This window comes from Lactuca sativa, chromosome 4, assembly GCF_002870075.4.
Source record: "Lactuca sativa cultivar Salinas chromosome 4, Lsat_Salinas_v11, whole genome shotgun sequence".
Taxonomy (NCBI): domain Eukaryota; kingdom Viridiplantae; phylum Streptophyta; class Magnoliopsida; order Asterales; family Asteraceae; genus Lactuca; species Lactuca sativa.
The window spans coordinates 355,942,477-355,952,649 of record NC_056626.2 but is presented as its reverse complement, the minus strand read 5'-3'; positions in this window follow the sequence as shown (position 1 = coordinate 355,952,649).

Here is a 10,173-nt window from a genome sequence, read left to right as displayed (position 1 = left end):
AGTCCATAAAGTGATTTCAAAAATCTACACACTATAATATCACCCTTTGAATGATACCCTTCAGGTTGACTCATAAAAACACTTTCAGATAAGTTCCCATATAAAAATGCATTAATGATATCAAGTTGAAAAAGAGGCCAAGAATTATAAACAACCAAAGAGAGGACCACTTGAATTGTTACAATTTTGGCTACAGGAGAAAAAGTCTCCTCATAATCTATTCCTTCCCTTTGATTATATATTTTGGCTACAAGCCTGGCTTTATATCTTTCTATATCACCATTAGACATATATTTAATTTTATATATCCAACGATATCCAATGGCTTTTCTACTGTCACACCCCCAAACCAAAACGACATAATCGTTCGAGGGCGGATGACTTCATGTAGTATCATAACAGTTGAATAAATAGTAAAGAAAGCAAACACAACCATCATAAATATAATTTAAAAAATTACATTGTTGATTGTATTATATGTTTCAAAAGAAATTACATTATGATGATAAAATAAGTTTGAAATTGACGCCTTAGCGTCCCTTCCCCAAATGCTATTGTTACCTGTATTACTAAATCCCTGAGAAATACAAGTAGTTTGGAAAAAGTGTCAACAATTAAGTTGGTGAGTTCATAAGCGTTTTTGTATAAGAATTGAATGACTTTTTGTATAAAGTAACTGAGTTTGTTTCTAGAAAATCCAATATTTTCCATAAATGAATAGTAGTTTTAAAACTTCCAAAAACCGGAATGCATAAGTATTCTCCATACCTAAAATAGTGTGAGTAGATTTATATATGTATATATAATCACTAATGTCACACCCCGAAAACAAAAGGTGGAAACATTTCCGGGGTTGACTCCACGTTGAGTATCAAATCCAATGTACATAGTAATCACAGTAAACAACCATTACATTACATATATTTAAAAGTTTACATTTGTTTCAAAAGTAAATTGTACAAGTTTTATACATATAACATATGAACAAAAGTTGAGACGAGTCTTCTGAGCACTCCGTCTTCACCAAAAGATATCGTCGGGTACCTGTCTAACGTGGACCTGAGAATACAAGCGGTTTGAAAGTCAGCATAAAGCTGGTGAGTTCATAAGCGGTTCTGTTTTGTGAAAATATACCAGTTTCCTTTAGTTTTCCGAAAAGGTTTGTTATCCAAGAAAATCCCATATTTTCTTATGTAAAACAGTTTAGTTATCTTTCATTACAGTTCGATTACATGTTATATGTTACCCCAGGAAAATCCCATATTTTCCTAAATACAAGACCAATTGAATATTACAGAGTATAGTTTAATACACAAAACTATATATTGAGAATCATGAGATTACTATCCCGAATTAAGTATAAAATACTTTAACTATACGAACTGTAGATGGAAAGTAGTTTGAAAACCTTAGGACTAACATCCCGTACTACAAATAGATTTAATATCATGGGACTATCATCCCGAACTAGATACAAGATAGTTTGATATACTTAAAAATATAGACTGAAACCATGGGACTACTATCCCGGACTAGATACAAAATAGTTTGATAAAACCATGGGATTACTATCCCGAAATAGATATAAGATAGTTTGATAAATTCATGGGGTTACTATCCCGAACTAGATATAAGATTGTTTGATAAAACCATGGGATCATTATCCCGAACTAGATATAGATTCTAACCATAGGAATAACATCCTGCAATCGATATGAACCCTATAGACTTTAAACCATGGGATTACCGTCCCAAACTAGATATAAGATCTGAAGATAGAAGATTGATATAAAATCAAATCCAAAACCAAAGCCGTGAATAAACTTATATTAATACATATTGTGAGTCGGGTAACCATGTTGATACGACAACGAGACCTCCTTGACGCTTGTCAGACGTTGGACGATATCCAAAATTTGTCACCCCAGGCGTGCCCGCCTAACTGTAGCTAGCAGTTAAGGTGTGGGATTGTCAGTCCCGAATAGATCTATTCACAAATTCCTCGCTCTCCCTCCAGGAGACTCTGGTTACACTTCCGGGGAGGATTTACTGATCATCCATAAAGGGTAGTGACTAACTCACAAACTAGTACTAAACTATTCACAGGGTTCTCATACGATATCAAACATACAAAAGATTATGAAACATAATACAGTGAATATAGATACATACAATGAAATTATCTGGCAATACATTCAAATGATACAGAGATAAACTAAATCAGACATAGTTTATCTAATAATTTTATACACATATCAGTACATGATAAAATGAGAACTAAAGAACCCCAAATTATTCCCATAAAAATTTGATTAGTTTGGTTATTTTCTTAACTAAAATCCATTTAGTTGTAGTTGATAAATCATCCCTTATGCTCAGCATAATACGTAAGGAGTAAAATTGTTTATAAATTTGCCAGATATTATTTGAAACACATCAATGTTATGTTTTGAAAACAGTTATAGTTTGCTTGTATTCCCCCCTGAAAACATTGAAAAACACGGAAAAGCGTAGGGGTATGAACTCACTGGACGAGAAACGTGACGATCTAGGATGCTAAACGTTGGTTCGGGGCTTGCAAATGCACGGGATTCCTAAGTATAATGAAAAGATACACATTTGTACCTAATTAGGACTTAGATTAATTAATTGTTAGGGACCAATAATTCTAGTCGCGAAAACACTCCATTACAAGTGTTTGGAGGGACCCGAGTGGCGTTTAAGGACTTGAATGACTAGGAATTGGTGTTTACTCTTCAAGAGTAAACTTATATATGAGTTTTCGGCCCAGAACACCCATTCCCCATGAGTTTATGGTCGTAAACTCATGGTGGGGTGGTTTATGGTGCAACTTGGCTTGAAACACTTAGGGGAAAATTTCTAGGTTTGGTTTAAGGGCTTGGAGTGAATTTTAAACACCAAAGGACATACTTAAGGGAGTTTACGGCCTAGCATGGGACTCATGGCCGTAAACTCCTATATACTCATGAATAATTGTGTTATTTATTCCAAAAAAATCATATGTGATTGCTAAAATTGTTCCAAGGCCTTACATGAATTTTTATGGAAGTTTTGAGGTGTTTTTGGAGTTTACGGCCTATGAGACCCCCCTCATGGCCGTAAACTCTCCTAAAGTGTGATTCATTATGTTTTAAGTCCAAACACTTGTTTGTATGCACTTCTAAAAATTATTCTAAGGCTTTAGGGGTGTTAAAGTGGCTTTCTAACACCTTTAAAGGAGTTTACACCCCAAAATGAAGGGTTTACGGCCCAAGCATAAGTCTTGGCCGTAAACTCTCAATTATCCTTCAAATAATGTGTATAAGGTGTTCTAAGGCTAAAACCAATATTCTAAAATTCATATCTAAGCCTTATTAGTGTTTTGGAAGGGTTTAAGGTCACAAAAAACCCCATATATATGAGTTTACGGCCCAAGCATGTGCCTTGGCCGTAAACTCCTTCAAGTCCCTCAAAATCCATGTCTAAAATGTTTTAAGTCCATTCCATGAAGTCATTTAGCCATATCTAAAGTCTAGTTGTGGTTTGGAAGGGTTTTAGGGCTTAAAAACCCCTTAACTATGTGTTTACGGCCTAAGCTGTGACATCCCCAAAATCTCGGCCAGAAAAGACCGATTTTCATTTATGCTTTTAAAATAATTTCAGAGTAAATCCTTTTGATTTGAAAGAGTTGAGGAATTTGTTCCCAAAACAAAACATGATAAAATAATATTTATCAAAACATTTCATCAAGAGATGCATTTTCATTATATAATCAAAACTCGGGATGTCATGTTCCGATACATACCATAAAGCATAAACGATAACATTACAAGTCATTCAACAAATATATACATATACAGACTTGTAAACAAAACAACTTGATGGTTCATCCATCTTATGCCCTTGTGCCACTTCCTGTAATACAAATAAAACTGAGTGGGTCAGGCTTGGGAGCCTGGTGAGCATATAGGATTTTCAACCCACAATAAATAAGTTATATTTAATTTCACCAACCAATCACTATCCCGATTACCCATTCCCGTTATCCTCACTTTACGTCCCTAAAACAACATCTATCTCAAGGGACCTAATCTAGGATTTTCATCGGGACGGACATTACTGCTAAGGGGTTTCCTCAACAATAGATATCCTAAAGGCAACCATGAGGGGGATAGAGTACACCGGTGAACACATCGTTCACAACACCTACAGGTTATGAACCTGCTAGCGTTCCACTGGAATGTCTAGAAAGAGTCTGTGGTCGTTATCCATACTCCGCTGAATAACTAGATCAACAACAACAACATCGAGGCCTCTCATCTGTTTATTACACACCAACTATCTACCCATGTTCTACCCAACATATTAGTAGATAAAAATATATATTTTCATACATAGTTTAAAACCTGTATATCATTTTCATTCAATATATATTCCACATAACAGATGAGGCATACCACATAACATGTATTCCATAGAAACAATTCAAATCTATGAGATAGAATAAAGTGAATATCCATTCACGCATACAATCACAAAATATACACATAACAAGTATATCGTATAAAATACTTCATAGTTACTCGTTAGAAGAAAGTAACTACACCCTTACACATATAAACCACAATTTACTTAATACACTCAAACCGTACTTGTATTATTATCGTGTTTATGAAAGGTAGTATACACTCACTTGATCAGAAGATGATCGGACGGCACTACGACTTGTAGAAGTAGTAATCCATAGCAGATCTGGAAGATCTCCACAAAAATCGAACTTCTCGCGGGCAGAGCTTCGGTTCGGGAACCGCACTTCTCGGGATCTCGGGACTTGCCTCGGGGCTCGAGACTAATACCGGGGCTTCGGGGTATTTCTGGCACACAAAACGATGCAAAACGGGAGAGAGAGGAGAGGAAATTAGCAAAATAGCCGGCTGCCCTCGCATCCTATTTATAGGAGGCTGGAGCCTCGGAGTACGCGGGGCGTACTGGTCTCCGAAGTCGTCACTGCATGCGTCATCCGAAGTGTCGACACTCTTCGGAGTACGCGGCGCGTACGTCGAATCGGACTGCTGACTCCCCCTTCGGATAATGCCGGATTTTTCAATTAAAAATAAATACAATTTATTTATCAAACTTCGGAAATTCATATCTTCTTCATACGAACTCTGTTTTCGACGTTCTTTATATCCACGGAAAGGTGAGACTACGCTCTACAACTTTCGTTTAGACTCCGTCGGCAAATTTTGATTTTATTTTTATTATTTATTTTTAATGCCGCGACAGAAAAATTTCATTTTAAATTCACAACTTCTTCGTTTGATGTCCGTTCTTGCCTAACTTTTATCGCTTCGATACCAACAACGAGACCTTCGATCCTCGTTTAGATTGTTTCGGCTAAAAACCGCTCGATCTCAAATCTAGTATTTCAGGCTGCGTACCGCTAAGTCGAAACTTCGATAAATCATAACTTCCTCATACGAAGTCAGATTTGGGCGTTCTATATATATTCGGAAACCTCGTTTCAACTACTACAACATTAACCAAAGATATTAAGTTCATTTTACACATAAATTTTGACGCTTATTTTTATTCTTAATTAATCAGACCACATAATTAAGCAATTAAGCACAAAACACATAACACTCAAATATTACATTCTTATTATTTCAAAATGGGTTACAAAGGTTAACCTAGACTATTACATTGCTAAAAATGGCAAGCCCAGAAACACAGGCGTTACAATTCTCTCCACCTTAGAATGATTCCGTCCCCGGAATCACACGTCAACACACAAATGCGGATAGCGACCCATCATGTCACTCTCCGTCTCCCAGGTGAGATTCAGCCCATTCGTGTGTTTCCATCGGACAAGCACTAACCCAACCATCTTGCGTCGCAATTTCTTAGTCTTTCGGTCAACAATTGCCTCTGGTTCCTCAATCAACCTTTTGTTCTCATCAATTCTCAATTCAGAAATTGGAATTATGTCGGGAACTTCTCCCGTGAACTTCCTCAAATAACACACATGAAAAGTGTTATGAATTCCATTCAGTTCTTCTGGTAGTTCGAGCTTGTAAGCTTGGTTCCCAATCCTCTGTAGAACTTTAAACGGTCCAATAAACCTTGGACTCAACTTTCCCCTTTTACCAAATCTTATAAGTCTCTTCCACGGCGAGACTTTAAGCAAAACCGAATCACCAACCTCAAAAGTCATCGGTCTTCGCTTCTTGTCAGCATAGCTCTTTTGACGATCCTGAGCTGCTAACATTCTTTCCCTAATTATTTTCAACTTTTCAGCAGTTTGATGGACTATCTCCGGTCCCATAAACTGCTTTTCCTCAGCCTCAAGCCAAAAAGATGGCGTACGACACTTCTGTCCATACAAAGCTTGGTAAGGTGCCATCTTAATGCTCGAGTGGAAACTATTATTATAGGAAAATTCTACCAATGGTAAATGTTCATCCCAATTACCTAGAAATTCCAGAGTACATGCTCTCAGCATATCTTCAAGCGTTTGTATCGTTCGTTCGCTATGACCATCAGTCTGCCGATGGTAAGTTGTACTTAAACACAACTTGGTACCCAATTCCTCTTGTAGACTTTTCCAAAATCGTGAGGTGAAACGGCTATCACGATCCGACACAATCGTTAACGGAACACCGTGAAGCCTCACAATTTCCTTTACATAAGAATTCGCAAGCTTCTCCATAGACCATTTCTCCTTGGCCGCTACGAAATGCGCACTCTTAGTGAATCGATCAACGACCACCCAAATCATGTCGTGACCATTCCTTGTTCTGGGCAGTTTAGTGACAAAATCCATAGCAATGTCTTCCCACTTACCCATAGGTACAGGTAAAGGTTCTAAACTCCCGTACGGTTTCTGATGTTGTTTCTTGACTCTCGCGCAAGTCACACACTCAGCCACATACTTTGCAACATCAAGCTTCATCGTCGGCCACCAGTAGTAGGGTTTCAGGTCCCTATACATTTTAGTGCTACCCGGATGAATCGAGTACATGGTCTTGTGAGCTTCTTCCATCAGAGGATCTCTAATTCCTCCAGACTTAGGTACCCAAATCCGATCTTGGAACACCTTTAGTCCGTGACTGTTTACACCGAATACCAACATTTTGCCCAAACGTTCCTCCTTTCGGTCATTCTTTTCAGAATCTTCCTCTTGAGCTTTCTTTATACTTTCCACAATAGTCGAGACAACTTCAATTCTCAACGCTCTTGGCCTTTTCCTTTCAAGATTGACTTTCCGACTGAGAGCATCAGCAACAACATTAGCTTTACCGGGGTGGTAAAGTATCTCGCAGTCGTAGTCCTTAAGTAATTCTAGCCAGCGTCGTTGCCTCATATTCAATTCTTTCTGATTAAAGAGATATTGGAGACTCTTATGATCAGTGAAAAGTTTGCACTTCGTGCCATAGAGGTAATGCCTCCATATTTTCAGAGCGAAAACTACCGCTGCCAACTCCAAATCATGAGTCGGGTAGTTCTTTTCATGCTCTTTCAGCTGTTGAGACACATATGCTATCACCTTTTCTCTTTGGGTCAAAACACAACCCAATCCAACCCCAGACGCATCGCTATAAACAGCGAAGTCTTCAACTCCATCGGGTAGAGAAAGTATCGGTGCCTCGCATAGCTTCTTCTTTAGCTTCTCGAATGCTTCTTTATGCTTCTCACTCCAAGCATAAGTAGCTCCTTTGTGGGTCAAAGCTGTCAACGGAGTAGCGATCGAAGAAAAGCCTTGGATAAACCTTCGGTAATATCCGGCTAATCCTAAAAAGCTTCGAATCTCCGTGGGACTTTTTGGTTGTTCCCACTTCATCACCGCTTCAATCTTTGCTGGATCAACCATTATACCTTCTTGGTTGACCACGTGACCCAAGAATTGGACTTCACGAATCCAAAAATCACATTTGGAGAACTTAGCATACAGCTTCTCCTTCTTCAAGACTTCTAACACTTCTCGCAAGTGTCTGCCATGCTCCTCCTGGCCTTTCGAGTAAATCAAAATGTCGTCTATGAACACTATCACGGATTTATCAAGGAAGGATTACAAACCCTATTCATCAAATCCATTAACGCTGCCGGAGCATTGGTTAGTCCAAACGACATAACCAAGAACTCGTAGTGTCCATATCTAGTTCTGAATGCAGTCTTCTCGATATCTTGCTCTCTTACTTTTAGTTGATGATATCCTGACCTTAGGTCGATCTTCGAGAAATAGCTCGAACCTTGCAATTGATCAAACAGGTCATCAATCCTTGGCAACGGATATCTATTCTTTATTGTTGTCTTGTTCAGCTCTCGGTAATCAATGCACATTCTCATACTTCCATCTTTCTTCTTCACGAATAACACCGGAGCTCCCCAGGGCGATGAACTAGGTCTAATGAAACCTTTGTCCAATAACTCCTGAAGTTGCATCATTAGCTCCTTCATCTCTGTCAGTGCTAATCGATAAGGTGCTTTCGCAATTGGCGTTGTTCCTGGCAACAAGTCAATACGGAATTCCACTTGTCTATCAGGCGGTAATCCAGGAAGATCTTCAGGAAATACTTCCGGATAATCACACACAACTGGAATATTCTGCATCACCTTTTTTTCCTTCTTAGCATCGATCACAAATGCTAAGTATGATGTACACCCCTTGGTCAAACATTTTCTGGCTTTCATCAATGAAATGATTCCAGAATTCACTCTGCGTTTGTCCCCATACACCATAAACGAATCTTTCCCAGGCGGGTTTACTTTGAGTATTTTCTTCTTGCATAAAATTTCGGCGTCATTGGCGCTAAGCCAATCTATTCCCAATACGATGTCGAAACCATTAAGTTCGATAGGCAATAATTCCTCATGGAACTTATTCCCATTCAGATCAATTAAGATGTTTTTCATACGATGGCTAACAGGTACAAACTTGCCACTAGCAACTTCGACTAATAAGGCATCATCTAGTCTAACAACAGGCAAAGCTAGCTTTCTACCAAATTCATGCGATATAAAGGAGTAGTTGGCTCCAGAATCAAATAAAATTTGGGCAGGCAATTCGTTAACGAGAAAGGTACCTGAAGTGACATCAGCTTCATCTTTATCAGCTTCCAGTGTCATCTGGAATGCTCTCGCCTTTGGCTTTGGTGGAATGTTGGGTCTATCTGCCTCCTTCTTCTTCGGGCAGTCCCTCGACATGTATCCCTCCTCACCACAACCATAGCAAACTTTCTTAGTGAGGGTACATTCATTGGCATAGTGCCCTGGCTTTCCACACTTGTAGCATGTGTTCACCACCTCACATCTTCCATGATGCTTCTTCATACATTTGTCGCACCATTTTGCTTCGCCTCCACTTCCCCTCGAACCAGACTTCGAGAACTTGTTTTTCTTGTTGGACCCTGAAGTTCCATCGAACTTCCTCTTTTCTCCAACATCTATCCTTTCCAGACCCTTTTCCTTTTGCTGGGCCTCCACATTCTTAGCTGCACGAACGGCCGTTTTCAGAGTGGTTGCCATCTTGACTGTCGGACCAAAGTCGGCAGGCAGTCCATTAGCAAACCTCTCAATCTTGGAGAGTTCCGTTGGCACTAGGTACGGAAACAACTTCATTTTCTCAGTAAATGCAGTAGCATAGTCATCTATGCTCATCTTCCCTTTCTTCAAGTTTTGGAACTCATTGTTCAGATCAATCAGATCTATCTTTGAACAATACTGGACCCTTAGTTGTTCCAAGAACTCCTCCCATGACATTTTCAGGGCTTCTCCTCGTGGCATAGTATCTGCCAACAACTTCCACCAACTCAAGACTCCAGTCTTCAGTTGTCTAACCGCAAAGACGGTCTTCTGTTTGTTGCTATAGTCGCAACTTTCAAATACCATCTCCATCTCGGAGATCCAATCCATTATCTCAACAGGCTTTGGGCTTCCAGAAAGACTTGGCGGTTTGGTGCCCAAGAAATTCTTGTACAATCGCCCATCCTTTCTGGATCTTTCCTTCGTTCTCCTTGAGTCCCAACTTGACTCATCATGCGACTATTGTTCCCTTCCTCCGATTGCTCGGGAATCAATTCGGGTTCCTCAATAGGTATGATAGGTTCATCCCTATTATCATGCAACATCTGTCGCATCTCCTCCCTTTGTTCGGCTAGCATAGCCCGAATC